The 10495-nt window shown below is 36.5% G+C and overlaps 1 long non-coding RNA gene across 1 annotated transcript; it reads left to right on the plus strand.

The window, feature by feature from the left end:
* Positions 232-1344, plus strand: LOC109843035. Its single transcript, XR_002247489.1, has 3 exons — positions 232-241; positions 390-449; positions 1026-1344. It is a non-coding gene; the product is annotated as an uncharacterized LOC109843035 (long non-coding RNA).

Here is a 10495-nt window from a genome sequence, read left to right on the forward strand (position 1 = left end):
CATCCCACCAATAATTTCGACATTGACTCCCTGTAGTACGTCGACGTGGCGGCAGACAAGGACCCGAAGCATTTATCGTTGCCGCCAGTGGACGGAGCTTGAGGAGCATCCGAAGTAATGGCCTGGCTTTGTAAGGAGCTGCCTTCGCATAAGCCGACGACGATGGTGAGGATCCTTGGCGCTCAAAGGAAGTGGGTTCGGCAGAAGGAGGTGGGTTATGTTATTCTCCATTGCAAGTCAGGTTAGTTCAACTCTTTGCCCACCACTTGTTCGTTGAATTTACGCTTAGTCTTCTCTCTTATCAATATTTGATTTTGATGATTGTTGGTTACTCAAATTCTAATTTATTGTTCTGTCATTCTAAAATCTCATGAACCTGCAACTTGCAGCCTGTCCGTGATCGCTTCAAAAATAACGCTGATGCCAAAAAGCTATTGGAAAAAGTGAAGGTAACCTTTACTTGATGCTCAATTGCTCATAAGATATGTACATTCATGAGATATCAACCATGACTTACATAACTATGGTTCCTCTCTGGACATTATGTTTTAAAATTAGAACTATAGTTCTTGCTTGCATTTATGAATAGAATTTTCCTTAGAGTTGATGATTGATGTGAAAATCCTCCCTCTTTTTGCAAGCGTACAAAGTTACTAGGTGATTATTCTTACTTGTTGGTGTTGGGAATGGTGACGAGTTGTAACATAAAAATTCTAATTTTCTTATTGCTTGGTGGTCCTTCAGATTCTTATTGTTCTTGTGGGTTTTGATAATTTGAAGCATTACGACATCAAAATCGATATTACTTTCATGTATTTTGATTTGGAAATGCACGATAAGTTAGAATTGATATTGCATAAAAGCTTATAGATGATTCCTTTGAAAGTGATATGAAGCCTCTTATGCTAGTGTTTCTCGATATTACTTTCATGTATTTTGCTTTGGAAATACACGATAAGTTAGAATTGACAGTTAATAAAATTTTCTTATCATGCAATCATTGATTGTGACATTTATTTGTGCAGGAGCGTAGATTGTAACATTTTTATGGTGGGATACATATATTCCATCATCAATGGCACACCTAACGTAACGCACAGCTACCCCTCAATCAGAAACCATTCGTCAATGCACACTAACTTTCCAATCAAATACATGAGAGAATCCCCCACTATTGGCATTCGATCAGATCTTCGCATTGCTGTCACATTGCAACCCAAACGGCAAATCAACTACAGCCTGCACTATGATGTACCAAGTAGTATCCAATGTATCGTGTTGTATGAAATTTTCTATATTATGTATATATAGATGATTTGTGTGCATATTGTATCAAATGCACTATCCAATGTATGCTTCGGATATTTGATACGATAATGTTATAAGGGCCACCAGTGGTTATATGTCTATGAAATGTTGTAATCAGTTATTTTTTTGAAGCATGTTATAAGGGCCACCAGTGGTTATATGTCTATGAAATGTGTTTCAGATCTTGTATTTTGTATCAAATGTGTACATTCATAGCTCATGGTAATGTTCTATTCCAAAACTAGCGCTATTGGATAATTTTGTGATATTTGGTTGATGCGCAACATTTATATATGTCTCATGTGTATGAGGTTCAGTTTTTTCAGAGGTCATGTTTTATGTATAAGAGTTGATGTTGTTACATAGAAAAAGAGATATATTATATTCGCCTACGTCATGTGTTGCGTGACCAATTATCCACCTTGACGAGGGGTCCTCGTGTAATTTTGAAGCTTTTGGCAAAGTATAGCACTTTATGGGAAAGTATAGCACCTTATGGCCAAAGTATAACACTATACGACAAAGTATAGCACTTTATTGACAAAGTATAGCACCTTATTGGAAAAGTATAGCACCTTATGCTTTCTGAAAATTCTGCACCTTAAGTGTCTAAAAGCAAATCAGTTTTTTTTGCCACGACGAAACCACTCGACGACCTACGTCACGTGTTTATTGACCTATCATCCACCGCGACGGGGGTCCTCGCGCAATTTTGAAGCTTCTGGGCAAAGTATAGCACCTTATGGGAAAGTATAGCACCTTTTGGCCAAAGTATAGCACTATATTGCAAAGTATAGCACTTTATTAACAAAGTATAGCACCTTATTAGCAAAGTATAGCACCTTATACTTTCTGGAATTCTGAACCTTAAGTGCCTCAAATCAAATCAGTTTTTTTTGCCGCGACGAAACCACTCGACGACCTACGTCACGTGTTTATTGACCTATCATCCACCGCGACGGGGGTCCTCGCGCAATTTTGAAGCTTCTGGACAAAGTATAGCACCTTATGGGAAAGTATAGCACCTTTTGGCCAAAGTATAGCACTATATTGCAAAGTATAGCACTTTATTGACAAATTATAGCACCTTATTGGAAAAGTATAGCACCTTATACTTTCTGAAAATTCTGCTGCTTAAGTGCCTAAAATCAAATCAGTTTTTTTCGCCGTGATGAAACCTCTCGACGACCTACGTGACGTGTTTATTGACCAATCATCCACCGCGACGGGGGGTCCTCGCGCAATTTTGAAACTTCTGGGCAAAGTATAGCACCTTATGGGAAAGTATAGCACCTTTTGGCCAAAGTATAGCACTATATTGTAAAGTATAACACTTTATGAGCAAAGTATAGCACCTTATTGGAAAAGTATAGCACCTTATACTTTCTGGAATTCTGAACCTTAAGTGCCTCAAATCAAATCAGTTTTTTTTGCCGCGACGAAACCACTCGACGACATACGTCACGTGTTATTGACCAATCATCCACCGCGACGGGGGGTCCTCGTGTAATTTTGAAGCTTCTGGGCAAAGTATATCACCTTTTGGGAAATTATAGCACCTTTTGGCCAAAGTATAGCACTATATTGAAAAGTATAACACTTTATTAACAAAGTATAGCACCTTATTAGCAAAGTATAGCACCTTATACTTTCTGGAATTCTGAAGCTCAAGTGCCTAAAATCACATCAGTTTTTTTCGCCGCGACGAAACCACTTGACGACCTACGTCACGTGTTATTGACCAATCATCCACCGTGACGGGGGGTCCTCGCGCAATTTTGAAGCTTCTGGGCAAAGTATAGCACCTTATGGGAAAGTATAGCACTTTTTGGCCAAAGTATAGCACTATATTGTAAAGTATAGCACTTTATGAGCCAAGTATAGCACCTTATTGGAAAAGTATAGCACCTTATACTTTCTGGAATTCTGAACCTTAAGTGCCTCAAATCAAATCAGTTTTTTTTGCCGCGACGAAACCACTCGACGACATACGTCACGTGTTATTGACCAATCATCCACCGCGACGGGGGGTCCTCGCGAAATTTTAAGCTTCTGGGCAAAGTATAGCACCTTATCTCGCGCAATTTTGAAGCTTCTGGGCAAAGTATAGCACCTTATGGGAAAGTATAGCACCTTTTGGCCAAAGTATAACACTATATTGTAAAGTATAGCACTTTATGAGCAAAGTATAGCACCTTATTGGAAAAGTATAGCACCTTATACTTTCTGGAATTCTGAACCTTAAGTGCCTCAAATCAAATCAGTTTTTTTCGCCGCGACGAAACCACTCGACGACATACGTCACGTGTTATTGACCAATCATCCACCGTGACGGGGGGTCCTCGCGCAATTTTGAAGCTTCTGGGCAAAGTATAGCACCTTATGGGAAATTATAGCACCTTTTGGCTAAAGTATAGCACTATATTGCAAAGTATAGCACTTTATTAACAAAGTATAGCACCTTATTAGCAAAGTATAGCACCTTATACTTTCTGGAATTCTGAAGCTCAAGTGCCTAAAATCACATCAGTTTTTTTCGCCGTGACGAAACCACTCGACGACCTACGTCACGTGTTATTGACCAATCATCCACCGCGACGGGGGGTCCTCACGCAATTTTGAAGCTTCTGGGCAAAGTATAGCGCCTTATGGGAAAGTATAGCACATTTTGGCCAAAGTATAGCACTATATTGCAAAGTATAGCACTTTATTAACAAAGTATAGCACCTTATTAGCAAAGTATAGCACCTTATACTTTCTGGAATTCTGAAGCTCAAGTGCCTAAAATCAAATCAGTTTTTTTCGCCGCGACGAAACCACTCGACGACCTACGTCACGTGTTATTGATCAATCATCCACCGCGACGGAGGGTCCTCGCGCAATTTTGAAGCTTCTGGGCAAAGTATAGTACCTTATGGGAAAGTGCTATACTTTTCCAATAAGATGCTATACTTTATAATATAGTGCTATACTTTGGCCAAAAGGTGCTATACTTTCCCATAAGGTGCTATACTTTGCCCAGAAGCTTCAAAATTGCGCGAGGACCCCCCGTCACGGTGGATGATTGGTCAATAAACACGTCATGTAGGTCGTCGAGTGGTTTCGTCGCGGTGAAAAAAACTGATTTGATTTTAGAGACTTAAGGTGCAGAATTTTCAGAAAGCATAAGGTGCTATACTTTGCCAATAAGGTGCTATACTTTGCCAATAAAATGCTATACTTTGCCATATAGTGCTATACTTTGGCCAAAAGGTGCTATACTTTCCCATAAGGTGCTATACTTTGCCCAGAAGCTTCAAAATTGCGCGAGGACCCCCCGTCGTGGTGGATGATTGGTCAATAAACACGTCACATAGGTCGTCGAGTGGTTTCGTCGCGGTGAAAAAAACTGATTTGATTTTAGACACTTAAGGTGCAGAATTTCCAGAAAGCATAAGGTGCTATACTTTGCCAATAAGGTGCTATACTTTGCCAATAAAGTGCTATACTTTGCCATATAGTGCTATACTTTGGCCAAAAGGTGCTATACTTTCCCATAAGGTGCTATACTTTGCCCAGAAGCTTCAAAATTGCGCGAGGACCACCCGTCACGGTGGATGATTGGTCAATAAACACATTTTGCCAAAAGCTGGAAAATTGAGCGAGGACCCCTCGTCGAGGTGGATAATTGGTCACGCAACACATGACGTAGGCGAATATAATATATCTCTTTTTCTATGTAACAACATCAACTCTTATACATAAAACATGACCTCTGAAAAAACTGAACCTCATACACATGAGACATATATAAATGTTGTGCATCAACCAAATATCGCAAAATTATCATATAGCACTAGTTTTGGAATAGAACAATACCATGAGCTATGAATGTACACATTTGATACAAAATACAAGATCCGAAACACATTTCATAGACATATAACCACTGGTGGCCCTTATAACATGCTTCCAAAATAAAAATATTCGATACATGATGAATCATATTAATCGGAATACTCATATATCCTCAGTACACATGCATACTTATGTTATAAGTATACAAACTAACATAATATTAAAAAAAGAAGACATCTTCAATACAGATAATGTTCCAAATATCATTTCACTTTCTTCAGTGTTGTTTCCCCTAACTACTTTAGCTGCATCAGCAAGCTTGTCAAGGCTCTTGTGTTGCAACATAATAAACATCTCCATGGGTTTCCTTCGAAAGGAACCGTGATTCTTCATGCATAAGATTGGTGGTAGATCTTCAATGAATACATCATGTTCTAACTCTTCTCAACCAGTTCATAAAAACATACCTGGAAAAAAGACCAAAATTAGTACGCTCATACTAATAGGTAAACAACAAAAAATACACATTATCGTATCAAATATCCGAAGCAAGCAATGAGCAAACTGCTAACATGTTTACACTTCTAGATGAGGCGCTTCGGAGTTTACTACTTTAAGGCTATCAAGGCTATCCAATTTCTAATTATTCCTCAATAAAGAAACATGTTTTAAACAATATGGAACCTCTAAACAAAAAGATGTAGGGACTTAGAATAATTATTTCCCAGTTCATGATAAAATTAAAACTCTTATAATTCTTACAGACTCTCATGAAAAAAATGAACATCCATAATACAATTACTGAAAATATTTGAAGAAAGTTAATCAAATAAACAAATAGCAAACAAAACCCAAATAAATACAAATTACAACAAAGATCTCTAAACATGATTAAAAGAGCAGGATAAAATTAGAAACCGCCATCAATTTCAGTTGCTTTCAGTAACACAAGTCTCATCTCCTACAATGTACATACAAATTACAACAAACCACAGAGATCTCTAAACTCAGAGGAACTCAATAGCTCACAAAAATTAAAAATTGAAATCTTAAATTAGCATTGGAATCAAACCTAAAAACTCCTCTAGGCCTCCAACGAACCCTAATGTTGCCAACTTGAAGCAAAACCCACATAAAAAAGGGGGTTTTCACCTTCGGCGGCCTCCCCCTCCCCTTCTTAACCCCGGCGACCAATGTAGCTGTCGTCATCGGCGACGTCACCACCTCATCCGCCTTGTCCTTCATCGGCTTGGGATTTTTGAGGTTTGAGAACCGCCTCTTAGGGTTATGAGAATCGATTATATCTGGGGAAATGAAACGAATGAGAGAGATATCGTTGTTGTATTTGGGGATGAAGGGCAATTTAGGGATTTTTATTTTATTGGGAAAATACAGTATAAAGAATGAGTGAATTATACATATTGGGTTTAAAAATAAATGGCATGAGATATTTTGGGTTTATGAATGTTTATATAAGTGGGTGGGTTTTTAAATAAGTGAGGGTAAAATTTTGGGTTAAAAGAGAAAAACCCCTTAATATTAACATATTTATCCATTTTGAGGGACTAGTATCAGAATATGAATATCTGGGGGGAACTAATATCAAAATACTAATGATTTGAGGGACTAATATCAAAAGACCCCAATAATTTGATTGTTTGGTTAAAATTTCCTTCCTTCTTGATGTAATCTGATTGCGTTACTTTGTACGGTTTTAATTCGTATATATACCCCTTAGTTCTTGTGTATTTGCATTACCTTCTAAATCTCAGTAGTTGCCAAAACTAACCCCCTAATCATTAATTTTGAAAAAAAATTACACCAAATCAACAATCATCAACTTTCTTGGATACGGTGGTAAAAATTTGACATTTTGTTGATACTTTTACATTGCATTACAAAAACCTATCAAAGTTTATTTGTTTGTTTGGGGTATTCTTTTCTCTAAAGTTGATATTTTTGCGGTAGTTCTGCAAATACTTAGATTTGGGTGGTAGTTTTACAAATGGGCATGATTTTTTAGGGGTGTATGTATGGAAAAAAAAAAAAATTGTCTGTATTACTTCACTACTAGCAAAAGAAGTATCATCTAAGTGCAACAAAATTTTGTTTATTTCTTACGTGCTTTTACTGCCATCTGATGCTACACAGTTCTCAACACACAAATTGATAAACTAAAGATTCTCGAAGCAGTCCACAAACTCATCAATATTGTGAGACTTTTGATCTTTCGTTCATATGGGTATTTTGTGTTTGGACTGTTTAAGGCACTGGATGAAGAAAAGCAGTCACGCTTGCTGGTACACCGTCTCCGCCCTTTTTTTTTTTTGGGTATATCGTGTTTGGATCTACCAACGAACTGTGCAACGATTGCACGAGAGTTATTAGGTGAATCAAATAGACGAATGGATGAAGTTGCAGTTTTTTCGGACCAGCATGTTTGCTGAAGTGAACCTGCCGCAGAATTGGCTGACATGCACATTTGAGAAATTTCCTGCATTCTTTGAAGATGACCAAGCTTTAAATCGTATATATGCACGTTTGAAGTACGTGTCCAACTTCTCGTGTTGGAGACCAATGCCTTTGACCTACACGCCTGAAACCTGCCCGCAAACAAATGAAGAAAGTTAGAACCCTGCTGTGTCTTATTTAATTCCTCTGATACCAAAAAAGTGAAACTTTGCATTCATTTACGGATCGATCGCTGACGCCCTTTGGAGACTCTCTCGAAGGAACCACAAATGACGCACGCTGCAAACTTCGAAATTAACGCATGTGGGAGTCGAGGACTCACGAAGGTGCTACGTAATGGAGGAGAACAATGAGAAGCTATATATGTGGGGCAAATAATGGTGTGCTTTATTTCCCTCTTATAGAAATGTATTTTTGGTATTTTTGGACGGCTAGATTTTGTTCCTATATTCCACAATTTGAGAGAGAAGTCAAGGGCCACGCATCCTATGCAATTAATGTGTTGAAAAGCCAAGGACTTTGTGTTGCGTTCGCATTTATAATGTGATTGTTAACGGTTGTTTGTTCGGATGAAAATGGAGTTATAGCCGTGGAAATGAGACAAGAGTTAGGAGTTGAACCCTAGGGATGTCGAAAAAGCCCGCCGGCCCGGTTTATTTTCATATATAGAGTTCTCCAATCATATTCCTATTTTAAATTTATATTACTTTATACAAATACCATCGTGTTTTGAAAAAATTTTAAAATGAAAATGCTAATAAAAAATTTAACAGGTTCATCATCATAAGAAACTCGATCTTTGTCGCATGAAATAGATCTCTTGTAGTTCTCGTATGCTCATTAGGAAGGTTATATCGCGATATATATGACGTTTGTATGTTTTATGTGCCGAGATGAATCTTTTATTCTGACAATATGGAAATGGACTGATGTAGTATGTAAAATCTGCGACAAAGTATAGAAAATGTAAATAAAGCTACAAATTTTAATGAGCTAATACATCATTGAGAACCTCAGCTCTCAACATTAATCTCTATACATTAAGGAGCTTTCTCCATTTGTTTGCTTTACGTGCCATATTAGTTTTAATCACTTCCGCAACATAGAAATGGATCGATGTAATGCATCGTAATTAATCAATAGTAATTCTTACGTTATTCCCTGTGCAATCAAAATCTTCCATTTTTCTTCCATTTTTCTAGAGAGATCTCTGTGCTATTGTAACTAGGCAAAATAGCACTTGAATACCTTATAGATTTACTAATTTAGCACTTATATATACTAATCCAGTAAAAATAAGCACTTACGTAACCTCAGTTGTTCTTTGTAGCAATTAAATACCTTAAGATAGGCACGTTAGTACCCTTTTTGTTCGGATACGAGAACCGAACCCAAGATCTTGGAAGCCATAATCCAACCTCTCAACCATCCAAATCACCTCAATTCCTCGGCACATTAGTAACATCTATTATGCAAACGTCAAAATTGCACCCGCAAGGTCCCATATAATATTCACATGTTTTCAAAGCTTTTTAACCATTAATATTTGTTAAATTTATAGTTAATAATATCCAAATCCTAAACAACTTGAGGTATATAATAGATAGAAAGTTTTAAAATTAGAAGTTGAATGGACATAATAATAAATTCAACAAACTTATAGTTACAAAGTTATAAAACTAGTGTGTTAAGATTATATGAGAACTTTCGGATAAAAATCTTTACATTTGCATAAGAGAGGGTACTTTGCACACCGATTTTAAACAATTTGAGGTATATAAATACTATGCAAGAAACTGAAGGTATATAAATTTTAAGAGAGTGAAATTATAAGGTATTTGAGTGCTATTTGGACTTGCACGAAGAAAATTTCCGCGTGCCAAGCATTTATCCTTTGATAATATACGGCTGTTGGGAGCAGGCAAAGTGCTAGGTCAGAGAAGCTGACATGACAAGATTAGTTCAGGGATCGATTATAAAAATAAACCTAAATAGATCATTTGTCAAACATCAAGATTACAATTAATTAAACAGTTTATTTTCTCTACAATGTAGACTAATTAAACGATTCAATAGAGGGTCAGTTGGAAAGTCTTGCACTACATGTTCACCCCTTTTTGTCAAATCAGGCGAATGATCATGTTGGTGTCTATGAATCTAATGTCTATGAATCTAAGAATGCAAAACTAAAAACCTTTAAACTCATTAGAGGATGTAACATCATATCCTACTTCACAAAATATTTTGATATGGTGTCCTCTTCTCTGTACCATCCATCTACTAAATAAGATCCTTCACAAAATTCACCGTCAACTGGCATTATCATCTAACAGCTCGCCAAAATCTAGATATCTTTATGGCTCACATTTGTCATTCTTTAATTTATAATTTTTAAATTAATAAAAAGTAGAATTTAATAATAACTAATTAAATATGGAATCATTTTGATAATAGAGGAAATCATATATAATATTCTAATCATTAGAAACACCCATAAATCAAACTAATCATCGGATTTTGGTTGTCAAATAATTATTTTCGCAACTAATCAAATCCATTCTTCTACCATCCCATCTCAACAAAAAATGTGTATGAAATTCTGGAATAATTATGGGTGAGAAAAAAAATCACATAATTTCTCCTCACTTATTAAATCGTTACTTGCGTGGACGCCTAGTTACCAAAATCAGAGATTTGAAAAATTCTTTAACTAAATCTGCAGATTAAATCAAATCTCCATATTTCCTAAAATCACTCAATCTCTAAATTTGAAATTTGAATTAAAAAAATAGATAAACTTATAAGGAATATGCACAAGCAAGAAGATCACGAGACCATTATAAACAATAGTGAAATAACATAGTTACTTTCGTTTCTC

Source organism: Asparagus officinalis, chromosome 1, assembly GCF_001876935.1.
Source record: "Asparagus officinalis chromosome 1, Aspof.V1, whole genome shotgun sequence".
Taxonomy (NCBI): Eukaryota; Viridiplantae; Streptophyta; class Magnoliopsida; order Asparagales; family Asparagaceae; genus Asparagus; species Asparagus officinalis.